The following is a 23,627-nucleotide window of genomic DNA, read 5'->3' on the forward strand; positions in this document are numbered from 1 at the left end:
CTGCCTCCAAAATCGTTCCGACTCCGCCCTGGTGAATGGAGTAATTACTGGTCCATTCCAAGGTTGGAGGGGCCGGTAATTCCCCATTCACCAGGGCCCTTCCCCATTACCATTTGAGCCCCCAGAGGGCTCAATGGGAATGGGGAAGGCGCTAATAACGGTACCGTAAATTACAGTACCGTTATTAGCACTAAAGTGCCTTTGCGTGTCCCGTCCTAAAAGCAGGCGTTAAGGAAGGACCCGCAAAGGGAACTCGTACTAGGGCGGTAAGGGTTTAACGGCACCGGTCTCGTTACCGGTGACCGTTAACCCTTACCGCCCTACTCGGAATGAGGCCCAGTATGTTTCTTTTATTGAAAAATGTTGAACATTCCTGCAACATGTTCCATAGACCTTGAATCTACAGGTCAAAAGACATGACCTTGCATTTTGGTTCAAAATAACATAACATTTGTGAATATTTTATGTAAATTGTCATTACAAAAGTCATCATCCTAAAAATAATGCAGGTACAATATTTGTAATACATGCAAGATTAAGACTTTAAAATTACAATTTGAATTCCTATAATAATGTAATTCAACATTGCAAAATAATGTTGATCAAAGTTCTTAACAATTGCATACAAATTCTCTTTTTATAGAAACATTTTTTAATTAACGTACCAAGGGTTTTTTTACTATGGTAACATCCTGGACAATGGTAGTGAACATCTTACACAGATTTAACTTCGAGGTCGCGACAGAAGGACTTCCTGTTGTAACTACACACTATTAAAACTCTCAGATGTAGCATTTGCATTCCCCTGTTTACAGCTAATTTTGATTGACGGTTGTATTCAAAACTCAGAGTCTGTAGCTCAGTAAATGTCTATATCATTATTAACTGGAATTAGTAAAATTTCCTTCATCCATCATCTTTATATTTTGTAGAATTGCAAACATTCTATATAAGTCCCTTTTAGTGAACAACAACAACGTTATAGCAATTATAAAAGGAAACGCCACTGGATCGCTTAAACATTGGAAGCTTATCATCATATACTGTATGCAATCAATTAATCTATAATATTTACTCAATGATGGATCTGTTCTGATCGGCAAATCATCAGGTAATGAAAACAATTTTAACAAAGTTGCAAACTGGATCATGTAATTTAGATGAAAACCACCTGAGAGGTGGATTCAATAATTAGTTCTCAAAACATACATATATTTCAGATTTGAAAACGTATTTATTATATGAATCAGGAAAAACGTTAAGAGAGAAAAGATGCAATTAAAACAAAGGGACACTCTGTGTGAAAGAGGAATGCTCATTTCCTCAAAATGTCATCCATAAGGTAGATTATGTGAAGTACTAATTCCTCAGAAACAGTTAAATGCTTTAACTGGGAAATTATTTGCATTTTCTCATGCCTAAATGGATCCCAAACACTGACAATTATTTGATATTATTTATCATTTTTTGTAGACTGAGAAGATCAGTATAACAATGAATACACTGTTAATCTACATCGAAAAATCAAAAAGAGTGGGCTAAACATGTGTTGGTAGAACAGGAATGTAATAGGAACTAGAGAAGCAGTGTAAACAAATATTGAACAATTGAAATCCTGTGTTGATGGAGATGGAAGTCATGCAAAACATTATTAGAACAAAGTAAAACATCAAGTTCATTAGAGAAATTATACGTTCAGTATAATTATCTAAATTTTTGGTATTCAATGTGATCAGAAGCAAAATATTTATTATTAAAAAAAATAAAAAGAGGATACTTCTGAATTGTATATTGTGTGATGAATTGTTTTTTATTTGTTGGTGTGGGTGTATAAGTGCTGTTAACAACTTTATGCATGTATTTCAGACTATTCTTGCTGAATAGACAAAACAAAATACGGCATGTTTTTGCATGGCGAGAAAGTGTCTTTGTGGCAGCCACATGCTAATTGGCATATGCTGAGATGTATTTCATCATATCTTATCTGCATTAACCATATCTAAGTTAAACTAAAGAACTTTTATGTAATATAGTTGGTTATATGCATGCCAATGTTAACATTACATCCAGGGTTAGATGTTGGGGGCTAGCATTGAGGGTCAGAGTTAGCGATGAGGGTCTATCTGCTTCAGTTCCATTTGTATTCCAGACCCAGTTGTTATTTGACCCTTTTTATCTTCATTACACAAAGGTAGCTTGGGCAACTGCCCTGTTTGTGCACACAAGAACAACCTTTAGAAAAGGTTGTATATTTATAAACACACATATAAATAGATAGATTAAAATAACTTTTTTATTCAAAAGTTTAGGTTAATCTGACAAAATGTAAAGTGTACGAAGAGTGGGAATAACAAAGTTAAGGTAAATCTACAACAAGTAAAGTGAGTACAAAGAGTGGGAATAACATTAAGGTACAACCACTCACTGTATGCCACTAAAAATTCAACCATGAAAGGTAAAGTTTAAACGCATGCTCCATACCACTACAAATCAAACCTAAACACTCATTTCAACTATGGTATTGATATAACTTGCTGTATAGGTTTTTTTTTTTATCTATAATGTCAGTGTTTTGGGGACAGTACAGTGTGTAGCGTGTGAGTGTATGCAGTATAAGTGAATGCAGTATGAGTGTTGGCAATATTCTTGTATTAGCACATGAGTGTAAGATATATGAGGCATATGCTTTATATGTACTACATGTACATGTACAAAATGTACATCTTCTACATGTATCTGTACATTTTGTATATAGTATGTACATTGATTCTGAGTGTTTGTATTAATAGATTGTATTTAGAGAACATGTTCCATAAGTATGTGTGGTGTAAGCACATGTTGCGTAACAGCATGTGGCTTAAGTGTGTGTGTTGTAAATATTTTTTAAGAGTGTGTAGAGAGATTGCTTGTCGTGTGTGTTATAAGTGCCTTTGTCGTAGGACTGTGTGTCGTAGGAGCATGTGTCGTTAGTTTGTATCGCAATGGTGTGTGTCAGAGGAGCGTGTGTCAGAGGAATGTGTGTCAGAGGATTGTTTGTCAGAGAATTGTGCGTCATAGGACTGTGTGTCGTGGGAGTGTGTGTCATTGGAACGTGTGTAGTAGGAGGGTGTATCATAGGAGAATCTGTTGTAGGAGTATGTGTCTTAAGAGTGTGTGTTGGAGGGTCTGTCGTAGGAGCATGTGTCGTAGGAGCATATGTCCTAGGAGCCTATGTTATAGGATTGTGTGTGTCATATGAGTGTGAGTTAGATTGTGTGGTCTAAGGCGCACAAGTGCATGGTGTTTAGGCATGTGGCAAGTGAGTTTATGGCACACACAAAGCGTATGAGTGTTTGGTATAAAGTCATAAGATGCACATGTCCTATATGCCTCCTATACGTATGACAACTTACATTGAAGTCAGGTTTGACTTTTTTGTGAGGTTTTAATATGTACAAGATGCATGTATTAATTTTACAGTTCATACATGTACGTAATTTACACCTCCTGAAAACGGACATAAAAGTCAGTCCTGACTTTTATGTGAGTTTTCATATGTGTATTAGTGCACACATACCAAATGTTCATCTCTTACATGTACGTGTAGAGTTTGTATATAAAATGTACCATCATTCTGTTAATGTATTGTCTACCTCCTACACATATGAAAGCTAACATTATATTGAACTCTAACTTTGATATGAGTTTGTAGTACATACAAGAGTCGTATATGACTTTTACAGTTCGTACTTGTATGCAATTTACATCTCCTGAAAACTAACATCAAAGTCAGCTCTGACTTTGATGTGAATTTTCAGGAGATGCAAATTGCATAATGTACGAACTTTGAAATGCATACTCCTCTTTGCACAGTTTGTATCACAGATGTACATTAATTACATCTCCTTACAACTTATATCAAAGTTAGTCCTCACTTTGATGTGAGTTTCAGGAGAGGTACAATGCGTGATGTAAAAACTCAAAAGCCTCTTTGTGCAGTTTGTATCAAAGATGCACATTCATTCCTTCTCCTGAAGACTCACGTCAAAGACAGAGTGTGGATAATGTACCTATTCTACCTATACATATACATTTTGTAAAGAAGCAGTACATTGGTTCTGAGAGTGTGTAATGTACATAATCGAATGGATTGTGTCCTCCCACGTATACCTCATCTTATATATATCCTTACCTTCAGCTTTGCTGCTTCGGAAACTATTTTTTTCTCTCTCCACCAGAGGGCGCTCCACTCGAGGCTGCAGCGTTGATGTCCCTCGGCGGCATCTGTTGAGCGCCGAGATCATCCGCTGTATAAATGCCTCGAGCGCGCCTATTGGCCTCAGTTCTGTTTGTCCGTTAGCTTTGCTTCGGATTGAATAAAACGGTGCTTCAGTTCATCAGAACATGTCGTCTTCATCTAATCCTTCACACTGAAGACTGGATTCAAGAAATGCCAGAAATGTGGGAGAAAGATGTTTCTGTCTGATCCCCATCGGAATTGCCTCGGTTCCGACCACCGTATAGACGAGTGCGGTTCCCGTCAGTTGATGACCCAAAAGGCCTTAAAGGAACAGAGTGGTAAACTGGCGGTGGGGGAGGAATAGCTGAGTCTTCATCAAAATGTCACAAAAATTCTAGGTCGAGGAGTAGATCCAGGAAGTCCTCTTCTTCTTCCTAAAAAAAGGCAAAGAAAAGACATCGGTCTCTCTCTTCCTCTTCCTCGATGTCTAAGATCTAAGATGAGAACATCCAACAATAAATCGTCAAGGGTGTCGTCCGGGGAATGTTCCCTGACGCCTCCTAAAAACCGCGTAGCTTTGCAAAAATCGGAGGTGGAACTCAAGAAAATGGCGTCAGACTCTTATACGCCATCAAAGTCCTCGTCTAAAACGTCCTCGAAGCCTCTAACAAAGGCGGTCGAGCACAAGGTGTCAACAACCCAACCCAAAAAGGTTACGTCGAGTGCACACTCGGTGCCGAAGGCTCCTTCGACGGTGTCGACAGTTTCGACAATTCCTTCGACGGGGTTGACAATTCCTTCAACGATGTCGAATATTACCTCAACGATATTGAAGGTGATGACTACAACATCAACGCCATTGATGATTTGTCAACGTCTTTGTTCGCTCCAATTACAAAATCGGCACCTGTGTCGAAGTCTATGCAACCTGAAAAGGTATTTCATCCAGAAAATAGACACGATTTCTTTAGAACCATGTCCTCCATATATGAAGGAGATTCATCAGCAGAAGAAGAAGATGTTTCACCTGCTGGTGTGAAATCTGGTACAAAGCAAGTCCCTGATGAGTTAATTGACCCTCAATCTAAGATGCAAGTCTTATATGAGTGCTTGCAGTCAGCAAGTGGTCTGGATACATCTCCAGAATATGAATTTGAAAAGCCTGACCCAGCTGAGCATGCTGATGCAGGATATAGAAAATTGATGAACGGGGTAACTGAATTCATGGGATGGAGTAGAAATTCACCTACCTGTCTATAAAGAGGATGATATGACTGACATCCTTTCAGGAGGACCTCAACAAGACCCCATACTTCCTTTTCATGTAGCCTTACAAAGGGGGGTTAACAATGCATGGGAAAACACTGAATCTATTCTGGCAGTAAATAAAAAATATGTGTCGAAATATAGACCATGTTGCTCAGATCCCGAAAACACCCATCACCTGAAAGTCTTGTAGTTCAGGCAGCTACTTCTACTAGAAATGCTGCATACCTTTCACGATTCCTGCCCCTCATGTCCCCAGCCCTCCAAGATGTCAGGCTGGAGCCAGGCCACGATCACCTACATGGCCCTCCAGGGCCTCTCCATCCCTCTAAGAACCCACTTGGAGTCAGACTTGGCGCTTGTGGCACCAGACTCACTCACTCCCATAGGATAACATTGGAGAGTGGACTTGTAGTGCATTGATGGGGACAAGATGGATGCCCCCACATATTTCGGTTCGCAGAACTGCATGTGCCGTCTAGTCTTTTGGGTGTGGTTCAGCCCAGAGACACCAGGGATACCCAGAGACTATTTAAGCCACACCCAGGCTGAGAAACATGCTTAGCGTTTTCTGCACCTGCAGAGCGACACTCACCGTGTTCAGATCGGTCTCCAGTAGGCCTGCATCTTTCTTCTGCGCTCAGCACCTGCAAGAAGAACACCGTTAGGAACAGCCTTACCTTGCGGCGCGTCTGCCCACCATTCTTTGCTCCTTCTGTTCTGCGGGCATCTTCGGCAGCGTCATTCCCATCCTGGCACGCCGCTTCCTAAGGAAAAGGCAAAAGAACAGAAAAAAAGGCATTAGTAAGCATTCTGCAAATCTTCGCTTATTTTTAAATACTGTACGAGCTTCAAACGCTTACCTGAATCCCAGCCGCTCTGGGGGAACTCTGTCTCCGGAACTTCTCATCCATCTGCAAGAGGGAAAAGACACTCAAGGTTATCGTGGAAACATCTAGAGGCGCTGCATACCGCGCTTACCCACCGCATTTGTTCTTCATAACCGGCATCCACGCTGAAAACGTTGCGGCACCTAAAAGACACAGAAAAATAACTCAGTTCAATACAAATACGAAAGGGGTGCATTGTGCATCGCGCTCTCACTTAGGAAGGAAATTAACAAAGTTAAGAACTGTTCAAAAGACTCATTATACTTACCTGTTGGACTCTTGCCAGTGAAGTAACTAGGCAGCAACGAGCCTGCATCAATCAACGCGCCCCTGCGCTGAAAGCAGGACGGAGAGCACACTATCCAAGAAAACAAGGTGAGCTGTGGATCAAAGGGAAGGGTTGGACCCCGGGAAAGAAGTGGTTCAAGCACACAGAGACAATAGGGAGTTAAACTCTACCAATCCTGTGTTTCAGGCCCAGTCTCCAATCGAATAGCCTCCAGGGAAGGGTTTGAGGTCGTAAGAGGTCAGAACAGGCTGAGTGACGTCCCCGTGGATACCAGGTGACCGTTACAGAAGGCAAAGCCTCACATCAAAATCCACCTGGGCATCATGGAAACGTCAGAAACCGACCAGTTAGCCCACATGTTGGGGCAGCTACGTTCCGATGTACATGCAGCCAGGCAGGAGACCAACACCCTGAGGAGAGAGCTGATAGTAGCCAAAGAACGCACTGATGATTTAAGCAGGCAACTTCTCCAGTCACAAGCAGGGCATGCACCATTGCCGGGAAGCGTGCCCTCGATGCCAGCGCCATCAGCCAATCCTGTTCAGATAGCCCTTCCTGGGGCAGTTCCCTTGGCCCCACCCGAACGATTTACGGGGGATCCCAAGAGGTTTGCAACGTTCATGAACCAATGCCACCTGCACTTCCTTTGTAGACCAGGGGCCTTTCCGAATGACCAATCACGGGTCGCTTTTGTGCTATCCTACGTGAGTGGTAGCGCCGCTGACTGGTCTGTACCCTTAGTGGCCCAAGACGATCCTTTGCTGCATGACTTCAAGGGCTTTCAGCAGGAGATGGAAAAGCTGTTCGCCCGTCGTACTCAGGGTCAGGCATTAGACAACGAACTTCTGTCCCTACACCAAGGGAATCAAGACCTATTAACATACATAGCCACGTTCAATAGACTCGTAGTTGAAGCAGAATGGCCAGTGGAGAAGAGAACCACGTTATTTCATCAGGGGTTGCGGGGAGAGCTCAAGGATGTTCTCGCACAAGTAGTGAACCCCCCAAAAGACTGCTCAGAATTCATTAACCTTGTTGTTCAACTGGATCATAGGTTGCAGGACCGAAGAGCAGATCGAACCAGACCGGACCCTCGCCCTATGTATGTGCGTTCAAAGGACTATTCTGCCCGAACAACGGAAGGTTCAGGAGAACCAATGCAAATCGGGGGGGTCAGATCCCCCTTGACTAAAACGGAAAGGGATAAAAGGAGACAGCAGCAGTTATGACTGTACTGTGGAAGGTCAGGGCATTTCCTTAAAGAGTGCCCTGTGAAGCCACCGAGGAGGACGGTAGGGGCCACGGACAAGGAAGATACCATCAAGGAATCGGAAAACTCCCCAGCCCGGCAAGTGTAGGGGTCCACTTATCGAGCGAAGAAAGTGAACTACAGACCTCCCATTTTGCACTATCTGTGGTCTTGATCAATCACCAACAACCATCTCGGATGCACGCAGTAAGAGCGTACATAGACAGTGGAGCCGTTGGGAATTACATCAACCAGGGTCTTGCGGCAAAGATGGAGCTTCCGTTATGCCCTAAATCAACCACCGACACTGTTGCCACTGTCGACGGCACGGAAATAGCTTCTGGTCCAGTATCCCAATGCACTGCAGCTTTAACCCTTCTGTGCCAGGATGGACACCAAGAATCTATCGTGTTCGACCTCATTAAGGCACCACAGTTCCGGTTGATTTTGGGAATGCCATGGTTGGTAGCTCACAATCCTCGAATCGATTGGCGAGCAAAAGAATTGGCCATTCCCGAGACTTGCGCCCACACATGTTCTCGCCAAGAGAAACAACCAATAGACACCAGAACCTCCACGCTTGCGACTGTGGCAATCGGCACCCTACCAAGTGAATACCAGGACTTTCAAGATGTCTTTCAGAAAGAACAGGCTAATACCCTGCCACCGCATAGACCATATGATTGCCAAATCGACCTGATAGCCGGCGCACAAATCCCTTGTGGGTGAATTTACGCACTCACGGAACCAGAAAACCAGCACCTGTAGGCCTAACTTGACCAATACCTGGCCAACGGGTTCATCCGTCCCTCGAAGTCTCCAGCAGCCAGTCCTCTATTCTTCGTATCGAAAAAGGAGGGGGACTTGAGAACGTGCATCGACTATCGCGCACTGAACCAGATTACCGTAAAAAATCGCTACCCCCTGCCACTGATCCCTGAATTGCTTGATCAAGTCAAAGATGCCCAAATCTACACAAAACTAGACCTGAAGGGGGCATATCACCTTGTTCGTGTAAAACAGGGGGACGAATGGAAAACCGCTTTTCACACCAAGTACGGCTTGTACGAATATCAATTAATGCCCTTTGGCCTTTGCAACGCGCCTGCTGCATTTCAATACTTCATGAACGATGTCCTACGGGAATTGATTGATGTCTGTGCTCTATTGTACATCGACGATATCCTAGTATATTCCGTATCAAAGCAGGACCATGTTAAACACATCCGATCCGTATTGGAGAAACTCTGTCAACACCAGCTCTCACCAAGCTCGAAAAGTGCTCATTCCATGTCCCCGAGGTGGAATTCCTGGGCTTTATTCTCAGCCCAAATGGAATCTGAATGGATGTACACAAGGTAGATGCTGTCCTGAACTGGCCATCCCCAAATTCATTCAAGGGGGTTCAAAGTATGCTGGGTTTTGCAAACTTCTACCGCCGGTTCATCCCAGGATTTTCCCAAATCGTGCATCCCATCACGTCATTACTAAGGAAAAGCAACAAAACGTTCCAGTGGACAACAGAAGCCGAGGAGGCTTTCCAGGAACCCAAAGCAAGATTCACATCTGCCCCAATCTTACGCCACCTTTGCCCTGATCTCCCATACCTGGTGGAAACGGACGCCTCAAGCATGGCTATGGGGGCCGTCCTCTCACAAAAGGACCCCGAAACGGGGCAGTTACACGCTGTTGCCTTCTGGTCGCGTAAATTCACACCCCCTGAACTCAATTACGCTATCACAGACAAAGAACTCCTGGCCATTAAGTCAGCCTATGGCGGCACTACCTCTTGGGCGCCAGACACACAATCACTGTAATAACTGACCACCGGAAACCTCCAGTACCTAAAAACGGCAAAGGCCCAATCCTCACGACAACTACGTTGGGCTCTTTTTTTTTGCTGAATATGACTACGTGATTACATTTCGACCAGGGGTGAAAAACGGGAAGGCGGATGCCCTTTCTCGTATGGGGGTGGAAGAGCACGTGTATCAGACCCCTGACCCAATAGCAATCATCCCGAGTGACAAGCTCCTAGGAATTACAGCAACCATAACTCAGAAAGAATTACATGAAGAAATCCAAAACCTGATGAGTCCGGAGCAATTACAAGCGTGGAGTGCACAAGGAGAACATTACATGATAAAAGATCAGTTGCCCTACTTCAGGAATCGTTTATTCTTACCAAACCAAGAACTACGAGAACAAGTCATGTCCGGTTATAATGATTCCTTGATCGAGGGCCACCCCGGAATCGCTAAAACCCTAGCCAAGGTAAAACGAAATTATTGGTGTCCCACGTGGCGTAAAGACATTATCCAATTCATCCTATCTTGTGGAGTGTGTGCTCAAAACAAGTCATCCAAGCAGAAAACGGCTGGGCTATTACAAACATTGGAAATCCCACCAGCACCCTGGCACACGTCCCTCGATTTTATTACTGACTTACCACCCAGTCAAGGGTTTAAAACTATTCTTGTGTTCGTGGACCTATTTTCAAAAATGGCACATTTCATTCCTCTTAAGGGGCTCCCAAATGCTTCCACTCTGGCAAAGGTATTTCTTGAAGGCATCGTACGGCTCCATGGGTTTCCTTCAGTTTTGGTCTCAGACCGAGGTACTCAATTTGTATCTAACTTCTAGAGAAAATGCTGCTCTATGGCCCAGATCGACATCCGGCTACCTACCAGTCACCATCCGCAAACGGATGGTCAAACTGAGAGGACAAATCAGACGCTCGAGCAGTATCTGCATTGCATGTTACGCCAAGCTGAAGGAAGCTGGTTCGACCTATTATGGATAGCTGAATATGCTTATAATAATTCCCTACACACCAGCACTGGGCAGACACCCTTTTATGCCATGTATGGCAGGCACCCACGTACTTCTGAGTTGGACGTTCCTACAACCCTGGAAATGCCAGCAGTCAAAACCTTGCACACAACCATTTCTCAAGCCTTTAAAAGGGCAGCTGAACACCTACTTCGAGCTAAGAATCGCCAAAAGAGGTTTTCTGATCAACACCGAGCAAAGGCCCCCAACTACCAAGTGGGAGACAAAGTCTGGCTGGCGTCTAAACACGTGTCCATTAAAGGAACCCAAACTTTCCATCCAAGATACCTGGGTCCATTCACCGTCACCTCCGTGATAAATCCTGTGGCGGTCAGACTAGCTTTGCCGTCAAACATGCAGATTCATCCTGTGTTCCACGTGTCTGTCCTTAAACCTGACCCGGGTAGCAACGCCACCACAGCCAGTAGTAGTCACCGGGGAGCCAGAATTCGAAGTCAAGGACATCCTAGATTCAAAGTATGTCAGATCCAAATTATACTACTTTGTAGACTAGAAAGGGTATGGTCCACAAGACAGGACATGGGAGCCTTGTGAGTACATCCATGCACCTCGCTTGTTTAGACGATTTCATCAAAACCATCCAACCAAACTAGGACCAGACAGAACAGCCACCTTGAGAGGGGCCTTGGGGGGGAGTGCTGTCACGATTCCTGCCCCTCATGTCTCCAGCCCTCCAAGATGTCAGGCTGGAGCCAGGCCACGATCACCTACATGGCCCTCAAGGGCCTCTGCATCCCTCCAAAGACCCACTTGGAGTCAGACTTGGCGCTTGTGGCCCCAGACTCACTCACTCCCATAGGATAACATTGGGGATTGGACTTGTAGTGCATTGATGGGGACAAGATGGATGCCCCCACATATTTCGGTTCCCAGAACTGCATGTTCGTTCTAGCCTTTTCGGTGTGGTTCAGCCCAGAGACACCTGGGATACCCAAAGACTATTTAAGCCACACCCAGGCTGAGAAACATGCTTTGCGTTTTCTGCACCTGCAGCGTGACACTCACTGTGTTCGGATCAGTGTCCAGTAGGCCTGCATCTTCCGCGCTCAGCTCCTTCAAGAACAAGAACACCGTTAGGAACAGCCTTACCTTGCGGCGCTTCTACCCATCATTCATCGCTCCTTCTGTTCTGCGGGCATCTTCGGCGGTGTCATTCCCATCCCGGCACGCCGCTTCCTAAGGAAAAGGGAAAAGAACAGAAAAAAAGGCATTAATAAGCATTCTGCAAATCTTCGCTTATTTTTAAATACTGTACGAGCTTCGAACGCTTACCTGAATCCCAGCCGCTCTGGGGGAACTCTGTCTCCAGAACTTCTCATCCATCTGCAAGAGGGAAAAGACACTCCAGGTTAGCGTGGAAACATCTAGAGGTGCTACATACCGCGCTTACCCACCGCATTTGTTCTTCATAACCGGCATCCACGCTGAAAACGTTGGGGCACCTAAAAGACACAGAAAAATAACTCAGTTCAATGCAAATACGAAATGGGTGCATCACACATCGCGCTCTCACTCACCTTCAGCGCTACTCATCTCAGCAGCACGCCGCCATCCCCGGACGCCAGCCATCATCTAAGGAAGGAAAGGAACAAAGTTAGAGAACTACTCAAAAGATTCATTATACTTACCTGTCGAACTCTTGCCAGTGAAGTAACTAGGCAGCAACGAGCCTGCATCAATCAACGTGCCCCTGTGCTGAAAGCAGGACAGATAGCTCATTATCCAAGAAAACAAGGTGACCTGTGGATCAAAGGGAAGGGTTGGATCCCAGGGAAGAAGGGGTTCAAGCACACAGAGACAATAGGGAGTTAAACTCTACCAATCCTGTGTTTCAGGCCCAGTCTCCTATCGAATAGCCTCCAAGGAAGGGTTTGAGGTCGTAAGAGGTCAGAACAGGCTGAGTGACGTCCCCGCGGATACCAGGTGAGCGTTACAATACCCTACAATTCCCCCAGATAGGGATGATAAAAAGATTGATGCATGGTCCCGAAAGATTTTCTCGTCAGGGAGCATGGCTTTAAAATCCACAAATGTAACTTGCACCCTAGCAAGATTTACATATACCCTGTGGGACTGTATGTCAGCGGCAGCTGAACACATCCCTGAAGGTGAGGAACGTGAAGGTTTCCTGTCCATAGTAAGGGATGCAAAGGAGGCTTCGGGGAATGCCTTCAATCAGGTTTGGACACAGCTGACAGTATCAGTAGGTCCATGGCGTCTAGTACGGTGCTACGCAGATTTACGTGGCTAAGGAAGTCAGGTTTTGCACCAGATGTGCAATCCAGGCTTCTCAATATGCCATTTGGCGGCTCGAGGTTGTTTGGCAGCAAGGCGGATGAAAGTTTGGAGAAGCTGCAGACCTCCAAAGCAGCGGCAAAATGACTCAGTGCCGCTATAAGAGAACCTCAACCACACCCCTGCACAGGCTCATCTTCCTGGAGGGGTCGTCCCTTTCAATTGTATTCCTCATTTGGAAAAGGAAGGGGACAGGCCAGTCAAAGAGGACAAAGGACATTTTCTTGGGGGCGAGGAAAATGTACTAGATCTGCCCCAGCAACAGCAACTATCCCTTCAGCCGCTGCTGCAGACCCTGGTGGGAGGCAGGATCTCACAGCATCTGGAAGAATGGCAGGGCATTACTTCAGATGCTTGGGCACTGGAAACAGTATCCCATGGTTACTGCCTTCCTTTTCAAAAGAAACCTCAGAATCACCCGCGGGGATACAACTCTGTCAAACATCCAGATCCGCTCCTGTTGCAGGAAGTCTTAACCCTGCTACAGAAAGGTGCAATAGACCATGTACCTGTAGCTGTCAGGGATGGCACTCTATTAAGAGTGGCACAGGGCACCCAGAAAGGGTTTGGGTGGTTGTGCCAAATAAAGTGGACAGATAAGAACACACACAGCGGAAAGTAAAGAGAACGAAGAGTAAGCAAGAGTAGCAAGGGAAAAGATACAGAATGAATACCCTCTTGGGGTGTATGCAGATATAGGAAAAGAGTATTCCACGAACCTTGGAAATACTCTAGCCTTCTGCACAGTTTGCTATAACAGAGTCCCACACTGTTTGCTCATGACTTGGAACAGCAGCTCTGGGTGTCTGTAATGTAGAAACAGGACAAGGGAAGGGGCAGAGGTTGACCGATGGGAACCAACAGACAAGCTCTGTACAAAAGGGTCTACAAACAGTACAAGAGAAGATACTACAGACAAATCCAGGAAAGGAGGTGATAGCAAACTAGCAGAAGGAAATGAAAGGAAAGTCGTGTAACAGGATAGGATAGCAGAGGACAGTAAGGAACAAGGTTGAGAGCTCAGAGGAGCAGGAAAGCAATGAGTAAGCCCACAGGAGTAGGACTGTAAGGTAGAACGCCCAGAGGAAAAGGGCTTAGGGCTGCAGAGTAAAGCAGACTGCACGGCAAGGATCCCGTAAGTGCCGGGCAGTAAGGAGTGAACCCTGAGGGACAGGGCCGCTGAACGTAGAAGGTAGCAGAGGACTGTAGAGGCTGCTACGCCGAAAACCCAGCGGAAAAGGTAGGTAGTAGGCAGCGGAGCGTGATAAGCTGCAAAGTAGGAAGGCCCAGAGGACAAGGGCTGTAGGTAGTCAGAGTGAGGTAGGCTGCAGAGCAGGGAGCCCCAGAGGGCAAGGGCTAAGGCAGCCAGAGTGAGGCAGGCTGCAGGGCAGGGAGCCCAGAGGACAAGGGCTGAGGCTGGAAAGCAGCAGAGCGTGATCAGCTGCAATGTAGAGGGCCCACAGGGCAAGGGCGGAGGCTGGAAGGCAGCAGAGCGTGATTGGCTGCAATGTGGAGAGCCCGGCAGGGCAAGGGCGGAGGCTGGAAGGCAGCAGAGCGTGATCAGCTGCAATGTGGAGAGCCCGGCAGGGCAAGGGCGGAGGCTGGAAGGCAGCAGAGCGTGATCGGCTGCAATGTGGAGAGCCCGGCAGGGCAAGGGCGGAGGCTGGAAGGCAGCAGAGCGTGATCGGCTGCAATGTGGAGAGCCCGGCAGGGCAAGGGCGGAGGCTGGAAGGCAGCAGAGCGTGATCGGCTGCAATGTGGAGAGCCCGGCAGGGCCAGGGCGGAGGCTGGAAGGCAGCAGAGCGTGATTGGCTGCAATGTGGAGAGCCCGGCAGGGCAAGGGCAGAGGCTGGAAGGCAGCAGAGCGTGATCGGCTGCAATGTGGAGAGCCCGGCAGGGCAAGGACGGAGGCTGGAAGGCAGCAGAGCGTGATCAGCTGCAGTGTGGAGAGCCCAGAGGAACAGGGCTGTGAGGCAGGGAGCCTGGAAGGCTATGGCTGAAGGCAGCAGGGTGGAGCAAGCAACAAGGCAGGGTCCAAGCAGGAGTGAAAGTAAGCAGCATACAAGAGCCGTAGGAAGATGCAAAAGGTGGAGGAAGGACTCTCAGATGCAAGAGGCTGAGCCACTGCAGGCAGCAGCCTTTATACTGCCTAGCCCAGCACAGAGGCAGGCTAATTGGTTGCACCTGGCTAAGCACACCTGCAGGCAATCGGCCACCTCCCTTTCTGTTCCTGGGCTGGTGGAAGCAGGGCAAGTCTCTAGGGCTTCTGGGGGGTGTAGTTCCTTTGATAACCAATAGGAACAGCCAGGAATCGATGCTTGTAGCCAGGTGCATTATGGTATGCGTAGTTTGTTGGAAATAATAATTAAGCAGCAAAGTCTCGCAGATGGGAAATAAAGTTCCCAAAGTAAATATAGATGGATCCAAGAGTCTGTTGTAAATAAATGATAAACATATAGTCCAAATTGAGCGTAAATGGATGCGCCCATGGCGCAGGCATGACAGTATGCCCCTCTCCAGGCCCCTCTCCAGGCCCCTCTCCAGGCTCCCTGAAGACCGACCTATAGGAAGAATGTCTGTCACACCGTACAAGAGTCTTACTCCAAAAAGACACATCATGAAGCACCAGAAACGGGTTGCAAGGTGAGAGTCTTGAATGACGGAGATAGTACCAAAGTTCTGAACTTTTGATGTAGAAATCAGAATAGACGAAGTCTTTGGACCACAGACCCCAACTGTGTGTGCATGAAGAGAGGGACTGCGAAAAACTGCTGCAGACTCCATGATAGATTTTGCTTTGACGGGCACCAATATGGTGCTGGAAAGTGGAGCCATAGGTACAGCAGAGTTGGTAACTTTAGGAAGGCTTTCCAAGACATCCGGAGCAGCAATGACAACGTTAGGGTTAGCCGCAGAGAGTTCAGGAGTCACAGCGGCGGTTTTCCCATGATTAGTAGACAGTTCAGAGGTAACAGCAGCAGTGAGATCTTGAATGGCTGTAGAGAGTATCAAGGCGGTAGCAACTGGGTGTGTGGGTGTCATGAGAAAGCCAGCGGGCTGGAACGCACCTGAGACTGGTAGAGTAGAGTCTGGCAGTCTTAGTGCTATAGATACAGCAGCAGGAACAACTGGAGCAGTAGTCTTAACAGGAAACCCCTTCGCTGACCTTACAACAGTTAGCATGGCGGATGTAGGATCAGGAAGAGAAGGTGCTGAGGGATCAGGTTGTGTAGCAGAGGATTCTGCTGCAGCGAGCACAGCTGCAAAGGAAGTAGAAATCTGGGCATCGGGAGCATCAGAATTAGCAGTAGCTTCAGGAATCACAGTAGCTATAGCAACCTCAAGATTTGCAGCAGAGACTTGAGGAGTCTCAAATGTGGCAGGGAGTTTAGGAAACACAGCAGCAGGAAGATCATGAATTGCAGTTGGAAGTTCGGGTGCTGTAGCAGCTACAGATAGTTCAGGTGTTGCAACTATTGGTAGATCGGGTACCACAACCACTGGCGATTCAGGGGGTATCGAAGAAACTGAAGATGTTGATTGCTCAAGAGTGTTGTCTGATAGCACAGCCACACTTTGGCAAGCCCTGCTTGCCAACTCAGCATGCTCGGTGTGAACTGCGCCAGTCTCTTCAGCTGCCGTTGTCATTTCAGAAGAGGTTGTCAGTGTGAGTACTGGACAATAGGCAAGGGTGAGGGCGGAACCATCCTTTGACTCAGAGGGATTTCCAATCAGAAGACCACCCTTGTTTTGCGGTGTAATGGCTGTGTGTGTGATTTGACCCACCGGAGGAGTTAATTCTTTTCTGTCAGTACAACAACCTGAGTTTCTGTGGCTGGAAGGTGAAAGAGCTGTGTCAGTCTTTAGAAGGGATACATATGCTATATTTAGGTCTTCCATCTGCTTGGTTTAAGTCTGTATACTTTTCTGTATGGCGATTCCAGGCCTTATCATGTCGATCTCTAAAGATAAGATGTCAGGTGTTGGACATAGTGTCAGATGGTCTGGTGACTTGTGTCCCTTCATAAGATTCTTATAATGCAAATAAACAAAGTCATCATAGAGGTCTTCGGTCTTTCTTTTAAGGCGTAGGAGTTGTTCGTGTAGCAGGTAAGTATCATTAGTTTGATCTAAAGCTTCAGAAGCTGGTGTGGCAGAAAATTCGGTTGTAGAAATGGGAAGACTGACCTTAGGGTTATTGTGGTTAGTAGATACTGTGGAAGCATTAAGAGAACCGATGGTTAGTATAGGTCTTTTGTACCCACGACCAGATGCACAAACCTCAGGATAATGACTGCCTTGTCCTGTCAAATAAGGGTTTCCAGCATTCTGGGGAGCTTGCCAAGCTGATCTTGCGCATATCACTCTGGCAACAGCGTATTCTGGTTTAGAGTCTCCCACAATGAGTGCTATATCCTTGTCTGTTGCGGTGCTAGAAGGCTTGTCAGAAGACGCAGGAGTGTTTTTCACTGTTTGGTTTAACAAGATCTGTAAGAATTCATTATCTTGCTGTAGCTCTGCAACAGATAAGGACTGCGGGTCATAGTCGCAAATGTCATAATAATTGTACATGGAAGAAGGGTCAGCTAGCCAGTGAGTATAGTACCGTGCTTGTAAATCTTTGTTTACTAAGGCGAGACTGTCCTTTAGACTAAGGTTCTTGCTTGCTGTCTTTAGGGAAACCTTAGGTTTATGCAAAGGTTTCTTAACCCGAAAGGAAAGCATCTTTGTTCTGTGTGTGCCTTTCCGGCCTATGGAACAAGAAATTTTTGGCTCTTGCATTCTGTCAGGGATGGCACTCTATTAAGAGTGGCACAGGACACCCAGAAAGGGTTTGGGTGGTTGTGCCAAATAAAGTGGACAGATAAGAACACACACAGCGGAAAGGAAAGAGAACGAAGAGTAAGCAAGAGTAGCAAGGGAAAAGATACAGAATGAATACCCTCTTGGGGTGTATGCAGATATAGGAAAAGAGTATTCCACGAACCTTGGAAATACTCTAGCCTTCTGCACAGTTTGCTATAACAGAGGCCCACGCTGTTTGCTCATGACTTGGAACAGCAGCTCTGGGTGTCTGTAATGTAGAAACAGGACAAGGGAAGGGGCAGAGGTTGACTGATGGGAACCAACAGACAAGCTCTGTACAAAAGGGTCTACAAACAGTACAAGAGAAGATACTACAGACAAATCCAGGAAAGGAGGTGATAGCAAACTAGCAGAAGGAAATGAAAGGAAAGTCGTGTAACAGGATAGGATAGCAGAGGACAGTAAGGAACAAGGTTGAGAGCTCAGAGGAGCAGGAAAGCAATGAGTAAGCCCACAGGAGTAGGACTGTAAGGTAGAACGCCCAGAGGAAAAGGCTTAGGGCTGCAGAGTAAAGCAGACTGCATGGCAAGGATCCCGTAAGTGCCGGGCAGTAAGGAGTGAACCCTGAGGGACAGGGCCGCTGAACGTAGAAGGTAGCAGAGGACTGTAGAGGCTGCTAGGCCGAGAACCCAGTGGAAAAGGTAGGTAGTAGGCAGCGGAGCGTGATAAGCTGCAAAGTAGGAAGGCCCAGAGGACAAGGGCTGTAGGTAGTCAGAGTGAGGTAGGCTGCAGAGCAGGGAGCCCCAGAGGGCAAGGGCTAAGGCAGCCAGAGTGAGGCAGGCTGCAGGGCAGGGAGCCCAGAGGACAAGGGCTGAGGCTGGAAAGCAGCAGAGCGTGATCAGCTGCAATGTAGAGGGCCCACAGGGCAAGGGCGGAGGCTGGAAGGCAGCAGAGCGTGATCGACTGCAATGTGGAGAGCCCGGCAGGGCAAGGGCGGAGGCTGGAAGGCAGCAGAGCGTGATCGGCTGCAATGTGGAGAGCCCGGCAGGGCAAGGGCGGAGGCTGGAAGGCAGCAGAGCGTGATCGGCTGCAATGTGGAGAGCCCGGCAGGGCAAGGGCGGAGGCTGGAAGGCAGCAAAGCGTGATCGGCTGCAATGTGGAGAGCCCGGCAGGGCAATGGCGGAGGCTGGAAGGCAGCAGAGCGTGATCGGCTGCAATGTGGAGAGCCCGGCAGGGCCAGGGCGGAGGCTGGAAGGCAGCAGAGCGTGATCGGCTGCAATGTGGAGAGCCCGGCAGGGCAAGGGCGGAGGCTGGAAGGCAGCAGAGCGTGATCGGCTGCAATGTGGAGAGCCCGGCAGGGCAAGGGCGGAGGCTGGAAGGCAGCAGAGCGTGATCAGCTGCACTGTGGAGAGCCCAGAGGAGCAGGGCTGTGAGGCAGGGAGCCTGGAAGGCTATGGCTGAAGGCAGCAGGGTGGAGCAAGCAACAAGGCAGGGTCCAAGCAGGAGTGAAGGTAAGCAGCATACAAGATCCGTAGGAAGATGCAAAAGGTGGAGGAAGGACTCTCAGATGCAAGAGGCTGAGCCACTGCAGGCAGCAGCCTTTATACTGCCTAGCCCAGCACAGAGGCAGGCTAATTGGTTGCACCTGGCTAAGCACACCTGCAGGCAATCGGCCACCTCCCTTTCTGTTCCTGGGCTGGTGGAAGCAGGGCAAGTCTCTAGGGCTTCTGGGGGGTGTAGTTCCTTTGATAACCAATAGGAACAGCCAGGAATCGATGCTTGTAGCCAGGTGCATTATGGTATGCGTAGTTTGTTGGAAATAATAATTAAGCAGCAAAGTCTCGCAAATGGGAAATAAAGTTCCCAAAGTAAATATAGACGGATCCAAGAGTCTGTTGTAAATAAATGATAAACATATAGTCCAAATTGAGCGTAAATGGATGCGCCCATGGCGCAGGCATGACAGTAGCGGAGTGGAACAAGGGTTGGTATTCCCCATATTTCCTCATACCAAAGAAGGACGGAGGATTGAGACCCATCTTGGACTTGAGAAGCTTGAACAAGTTCCTCAGGAAGGACAAGTTCAAGATGGTCACACTTTCTCAGATCCTTCAGGCTCCCCAACTCCAAGACTGGTTGGTATCATTGGACGTTCAGGATGCTTACTTTCATGTGCCAATCCATCTGAAGCACATAAAGTACCTGAGGTTTGCGATTGGCAGTTCTCATTATCAGTTTCGAGTTCTGCCTTTCGGGTTGACCTCTGCCCGAGAGTTTTCACCAAGTTGATGGCGGTGGTGGCAGCGAGACTCAGGAGAGGGGGATTCACGTCTATCCCTACCTGGACGATTGGATGATCAGGGCACTTTCTCCAGAACAAGCCCGGGAACATCTGTCCAAGGCCTGCCACTTCCTTCACAAACTAGGCTTTTCTCTGAATTAAAAAAAGTCAAACATGATACCATCACAGAAACTCCAGTTTATCGCAGCAGTCCTGGATACTTGTTTGGGCAAACCCTTGCCTCCCAAAAAAAGAGCTCACTACATTCTGCAGATGGTAATAAAGTTCCAGAATGCCCAGTATCTACCGGCCTTCGATTTTCTCAGGTTGCTCGGTCTTATGGCATCCTGCATGTTTCTGGTGCCAGAAGCCAGATTGAGGATGAGATGCCTTCAATGGGCCCCCAGGACTCAATGGTCCCAATTTTCAGGGGAAATGTCAGATCTTTTGTAAGTTCCAATCATAGCACAGGATCTGCAATGGTGGGCTTGCAGGGACCATATTCTCAGGGGAGAATCTTTTTGGCAACCATGGCCGGAGATAACAGTAGGGACGGACACCTCACTCACAGGGTGGGGAGCTCACACCAACGAGTTGACAATCAGCGGTTGTTGGTCTCCATCAGAGTCCAAAATACACATCAACCTATTGCAGATGAGGGCAATCAGACTAGCGCTGAAGGCCTTCCTGCCCTGTGTATGGGGAAAGAATGTCTTTGTAATGATGGATAAAACGGTAGCCATCTACTACCTCAACAAAAGAGAATGAGTAGGGTCACTACCATTGTGCAGAAAAGCGATGCAGCTCTGGTTCTGGGCAATACAAGCAGGGATCTCTCTGTCGGCAGTTCATCTAGCGGCGGACGCTCTGAGCAGGCAGAGCACAGTGCCCCACGAGTGGAAACTAGCTCAGGAAGTCCTTTAAGAGATCTTCACCCTTTGAGGAACCCCGCAAGTGGATCTGTTCGTGACCAGTGACAACAGGAAGTGCAAACTGTACTGCTCAAGGGAATTTCCTCTGAGAGGAGCCCTAGGGGGCGCGTTTGTATTGGACTGGGAATTTCCACTCCTGTATGCGTTTCCTCCAGTCCCTGTAATCCCTCAAGTAATCAGGAGATTGAGAAAGTTCAGGAAAACCATGATCTTAACTGCCCCGGATTGGGCCAGGAGAATGTGGTACCCAGACCTTCTGGACATGTCCATCTGCCCTCCAATATGTCTTCCAAAGAGAGAGGATCTTCTCTCGCAAGAGGAAGGTCACGTTCTCCATCCAGAGGTCAAGACACTCAACCTTCACGCATGGCTTTTTGAGAGGCTGAGATACAAGGATTGGGACCTTCCTGATGACGTCATGGAGATCTTGCTTTCGGCCAGAAGGCCAGCAACTAAATCTCTGTACAGGTGTCATTGGAACAAGTTCAGTAACTGGTGCAGAGATAAGAATGTGGACCTGTTTCAGTGTAATATTCCCACAATTTTGTCTTTTCTGTTATACTTGGCTAATCTGGGGCTCCAGGTTGGCACCATAAAGGGTTCTTTAGCAGCGTTATCTATTTTCAAGCGCACTTCAGAGGAAGAATCTTACTTCAAGATACCTTTTGATAACTCAATTCTTAAAAGTCCTAAATAATGTGTTTCCTCCCATACCTTTTCAAGTACCTGTTTGGGACTTGAACTTAGTACTAAAGTTCCTAACATGCATTCCATTTGAACCTTTACATTCTTGTCCGTTAAGGCTCCTTACTTTAAAAACAATACTTCTTGTGGCAATTACATCAGCCCACAGGGTAAGTGAGTTTCAGGCACTTTCTAGCGGGCCTCCTCACACCATATTTTATAAAGATAAAGTTGTCCTTAGGGTTAAACCCTCTTTTTTGCCAAAAATTGTATCAGCTTTTCACATGTCACAAAAAATAACACTGCCTACTTTTTACCCTCCTCCTCACGCAAGTAAGGAAGAAGAAAGACTACATAGATTAGACCCTAGAAGGGCTCTCAGCTTCTATATTTCAAGATTGACAAGATTACGTCAGTGTGACCAACTTTTTGTGGGATACACTGGCCGCAAATTGGGACTGGCAGTGACTAAGCAAACATTCTCTAGATGGATAATTTTGGCTATAACTGAATGTTATAGTTTGGCTGGGAAAGATCCTCCAGGTGAGCTGAGGGCTCATTCAACCAGGGGCATGGCGACTTCAACAGCAATTCAAAGGAGTGTCCCAGTCCAAGTTATTTGCGCAGTACCCACATGGTCATCCATGCACACTTTTATAAAACATTATGCTCTAGATTAGACTTCTTCACAAGGAGGTCTTTTTGCTAAATCAGTACTTCATTCTGTACATGACTAATATTTCTGTACTCCCACCTCAGATCCAAAACTGTTTTGGGAGACTATCTAAGATGAATACGTGGGAGGACACAATCCATTCGAAGAACAAGTTACTTACCAACTGTAACATTCTTACGATTGGATGTTCCTCCCACGTATTCCTCATCGACCCTCCAGGCCTACCCCACAGTACAGTTTACGTGGTTTACACTCAAAATTCCTTTAAGGCTTGGGTCAAAAGAGGCATGCCATTAACTACAATCCATTGGCTACAATATACGAAAAAACAGAATTGATGCCAACAGGCACGCTCGAGGCATTTATACAGCGAATGACGTTGGCGCTCGATGGATGCCGCCGAGGGACATCAACGCTGCAGCCTCAAGTCGAGCGCCCTCTGGTGGAGAGAGAAAAAGAAAATTCCGAAGCAGCAAAGCTGAAGGTAAGGATATATCTAAGATGAGGAATATGTGGGAGGAACATCCAATCGAAAGAACATTACAGTTGGTAAGTAACTTGTTCTTCTACATGTACATGTACATTTTGTATAGACGCTGTGCATTGATTCTCAGCATGTGTAATGATCATATTGTAATGTACCAGTACATTTTGTATAGAAGCTGTACATTGATTCTCAGTGTGTGTCGTAAGTGCCTAACATCAGGTGGTGGAAGTGTGTTGTAAGAGCTTGCATGGTAAGATTGTGTGTTGTGTGTGTGTTGTTGGAGCTGGTGTCGTAGGAGTGCGCACCATAGGAACCGGTGTTGTAGGAGTGTGTGTCGGAAGAGTTTGTGTTGTAGGACTGTGTGCCGTAGGGGTGTAACTAGTAAGAGTGTGTGTCAATGGAGCATTTGTCACAGGAGCTTGTGTTGTAAGAGCATGTGTCGTGGGAGTGTGTGATGTAGGAGCATGTGTTGTAGAAGTGTGTGATGTAGGAACGTGTGTTGTAGGATCATGTGATATAGGAGCTTGTGTAGCAGCACGTATCATAGTGCATATCATAGGAGCGTGTTGGAGAGCAGGGAAGCCAGGTACCACACTTTGTCATTTATCTTGCTGGGCCTTGAGACAAGGCCACTCTGACAAGAGAAACAAACTTTGAGGAGCTGCTGGCCGTCGTGTTCCGTCCCATTCCTGCCCTGTCT

At 46.9% G+C, this 23,627-nt stretch overlaps 1 protein-coding gene across 4 annotated transcripts in view; it reads left to right on the forward strand.

The window, feature by feature from the left end:
* Positions 1–23,627, forward strand: part of LOC138452892 (voltage-gated potassium channel KCNC1-like) — a 1,227,882-nt gene that overhangs the window by 1,099,475 nt on the left and 104,780 nt on the right. The window lies entirely within an intron of this gene.

The sequence above is a fragment of the Ambystoma mexicanum genome, chromosome 1p (genome assembly GCF_040938575.1).
Source record: "Ambystoma mexicanum isolate Mex_15411 chromosome 1p, UKY_AmexF1_1, whole genome shotgun sequence".
Lineage (NCBI taxonomy): Eukaryota > Metazoa > Chordata > Amphibia > Caudata > Ambystomatidae > Ambystoma > Ambystoma mexicanum.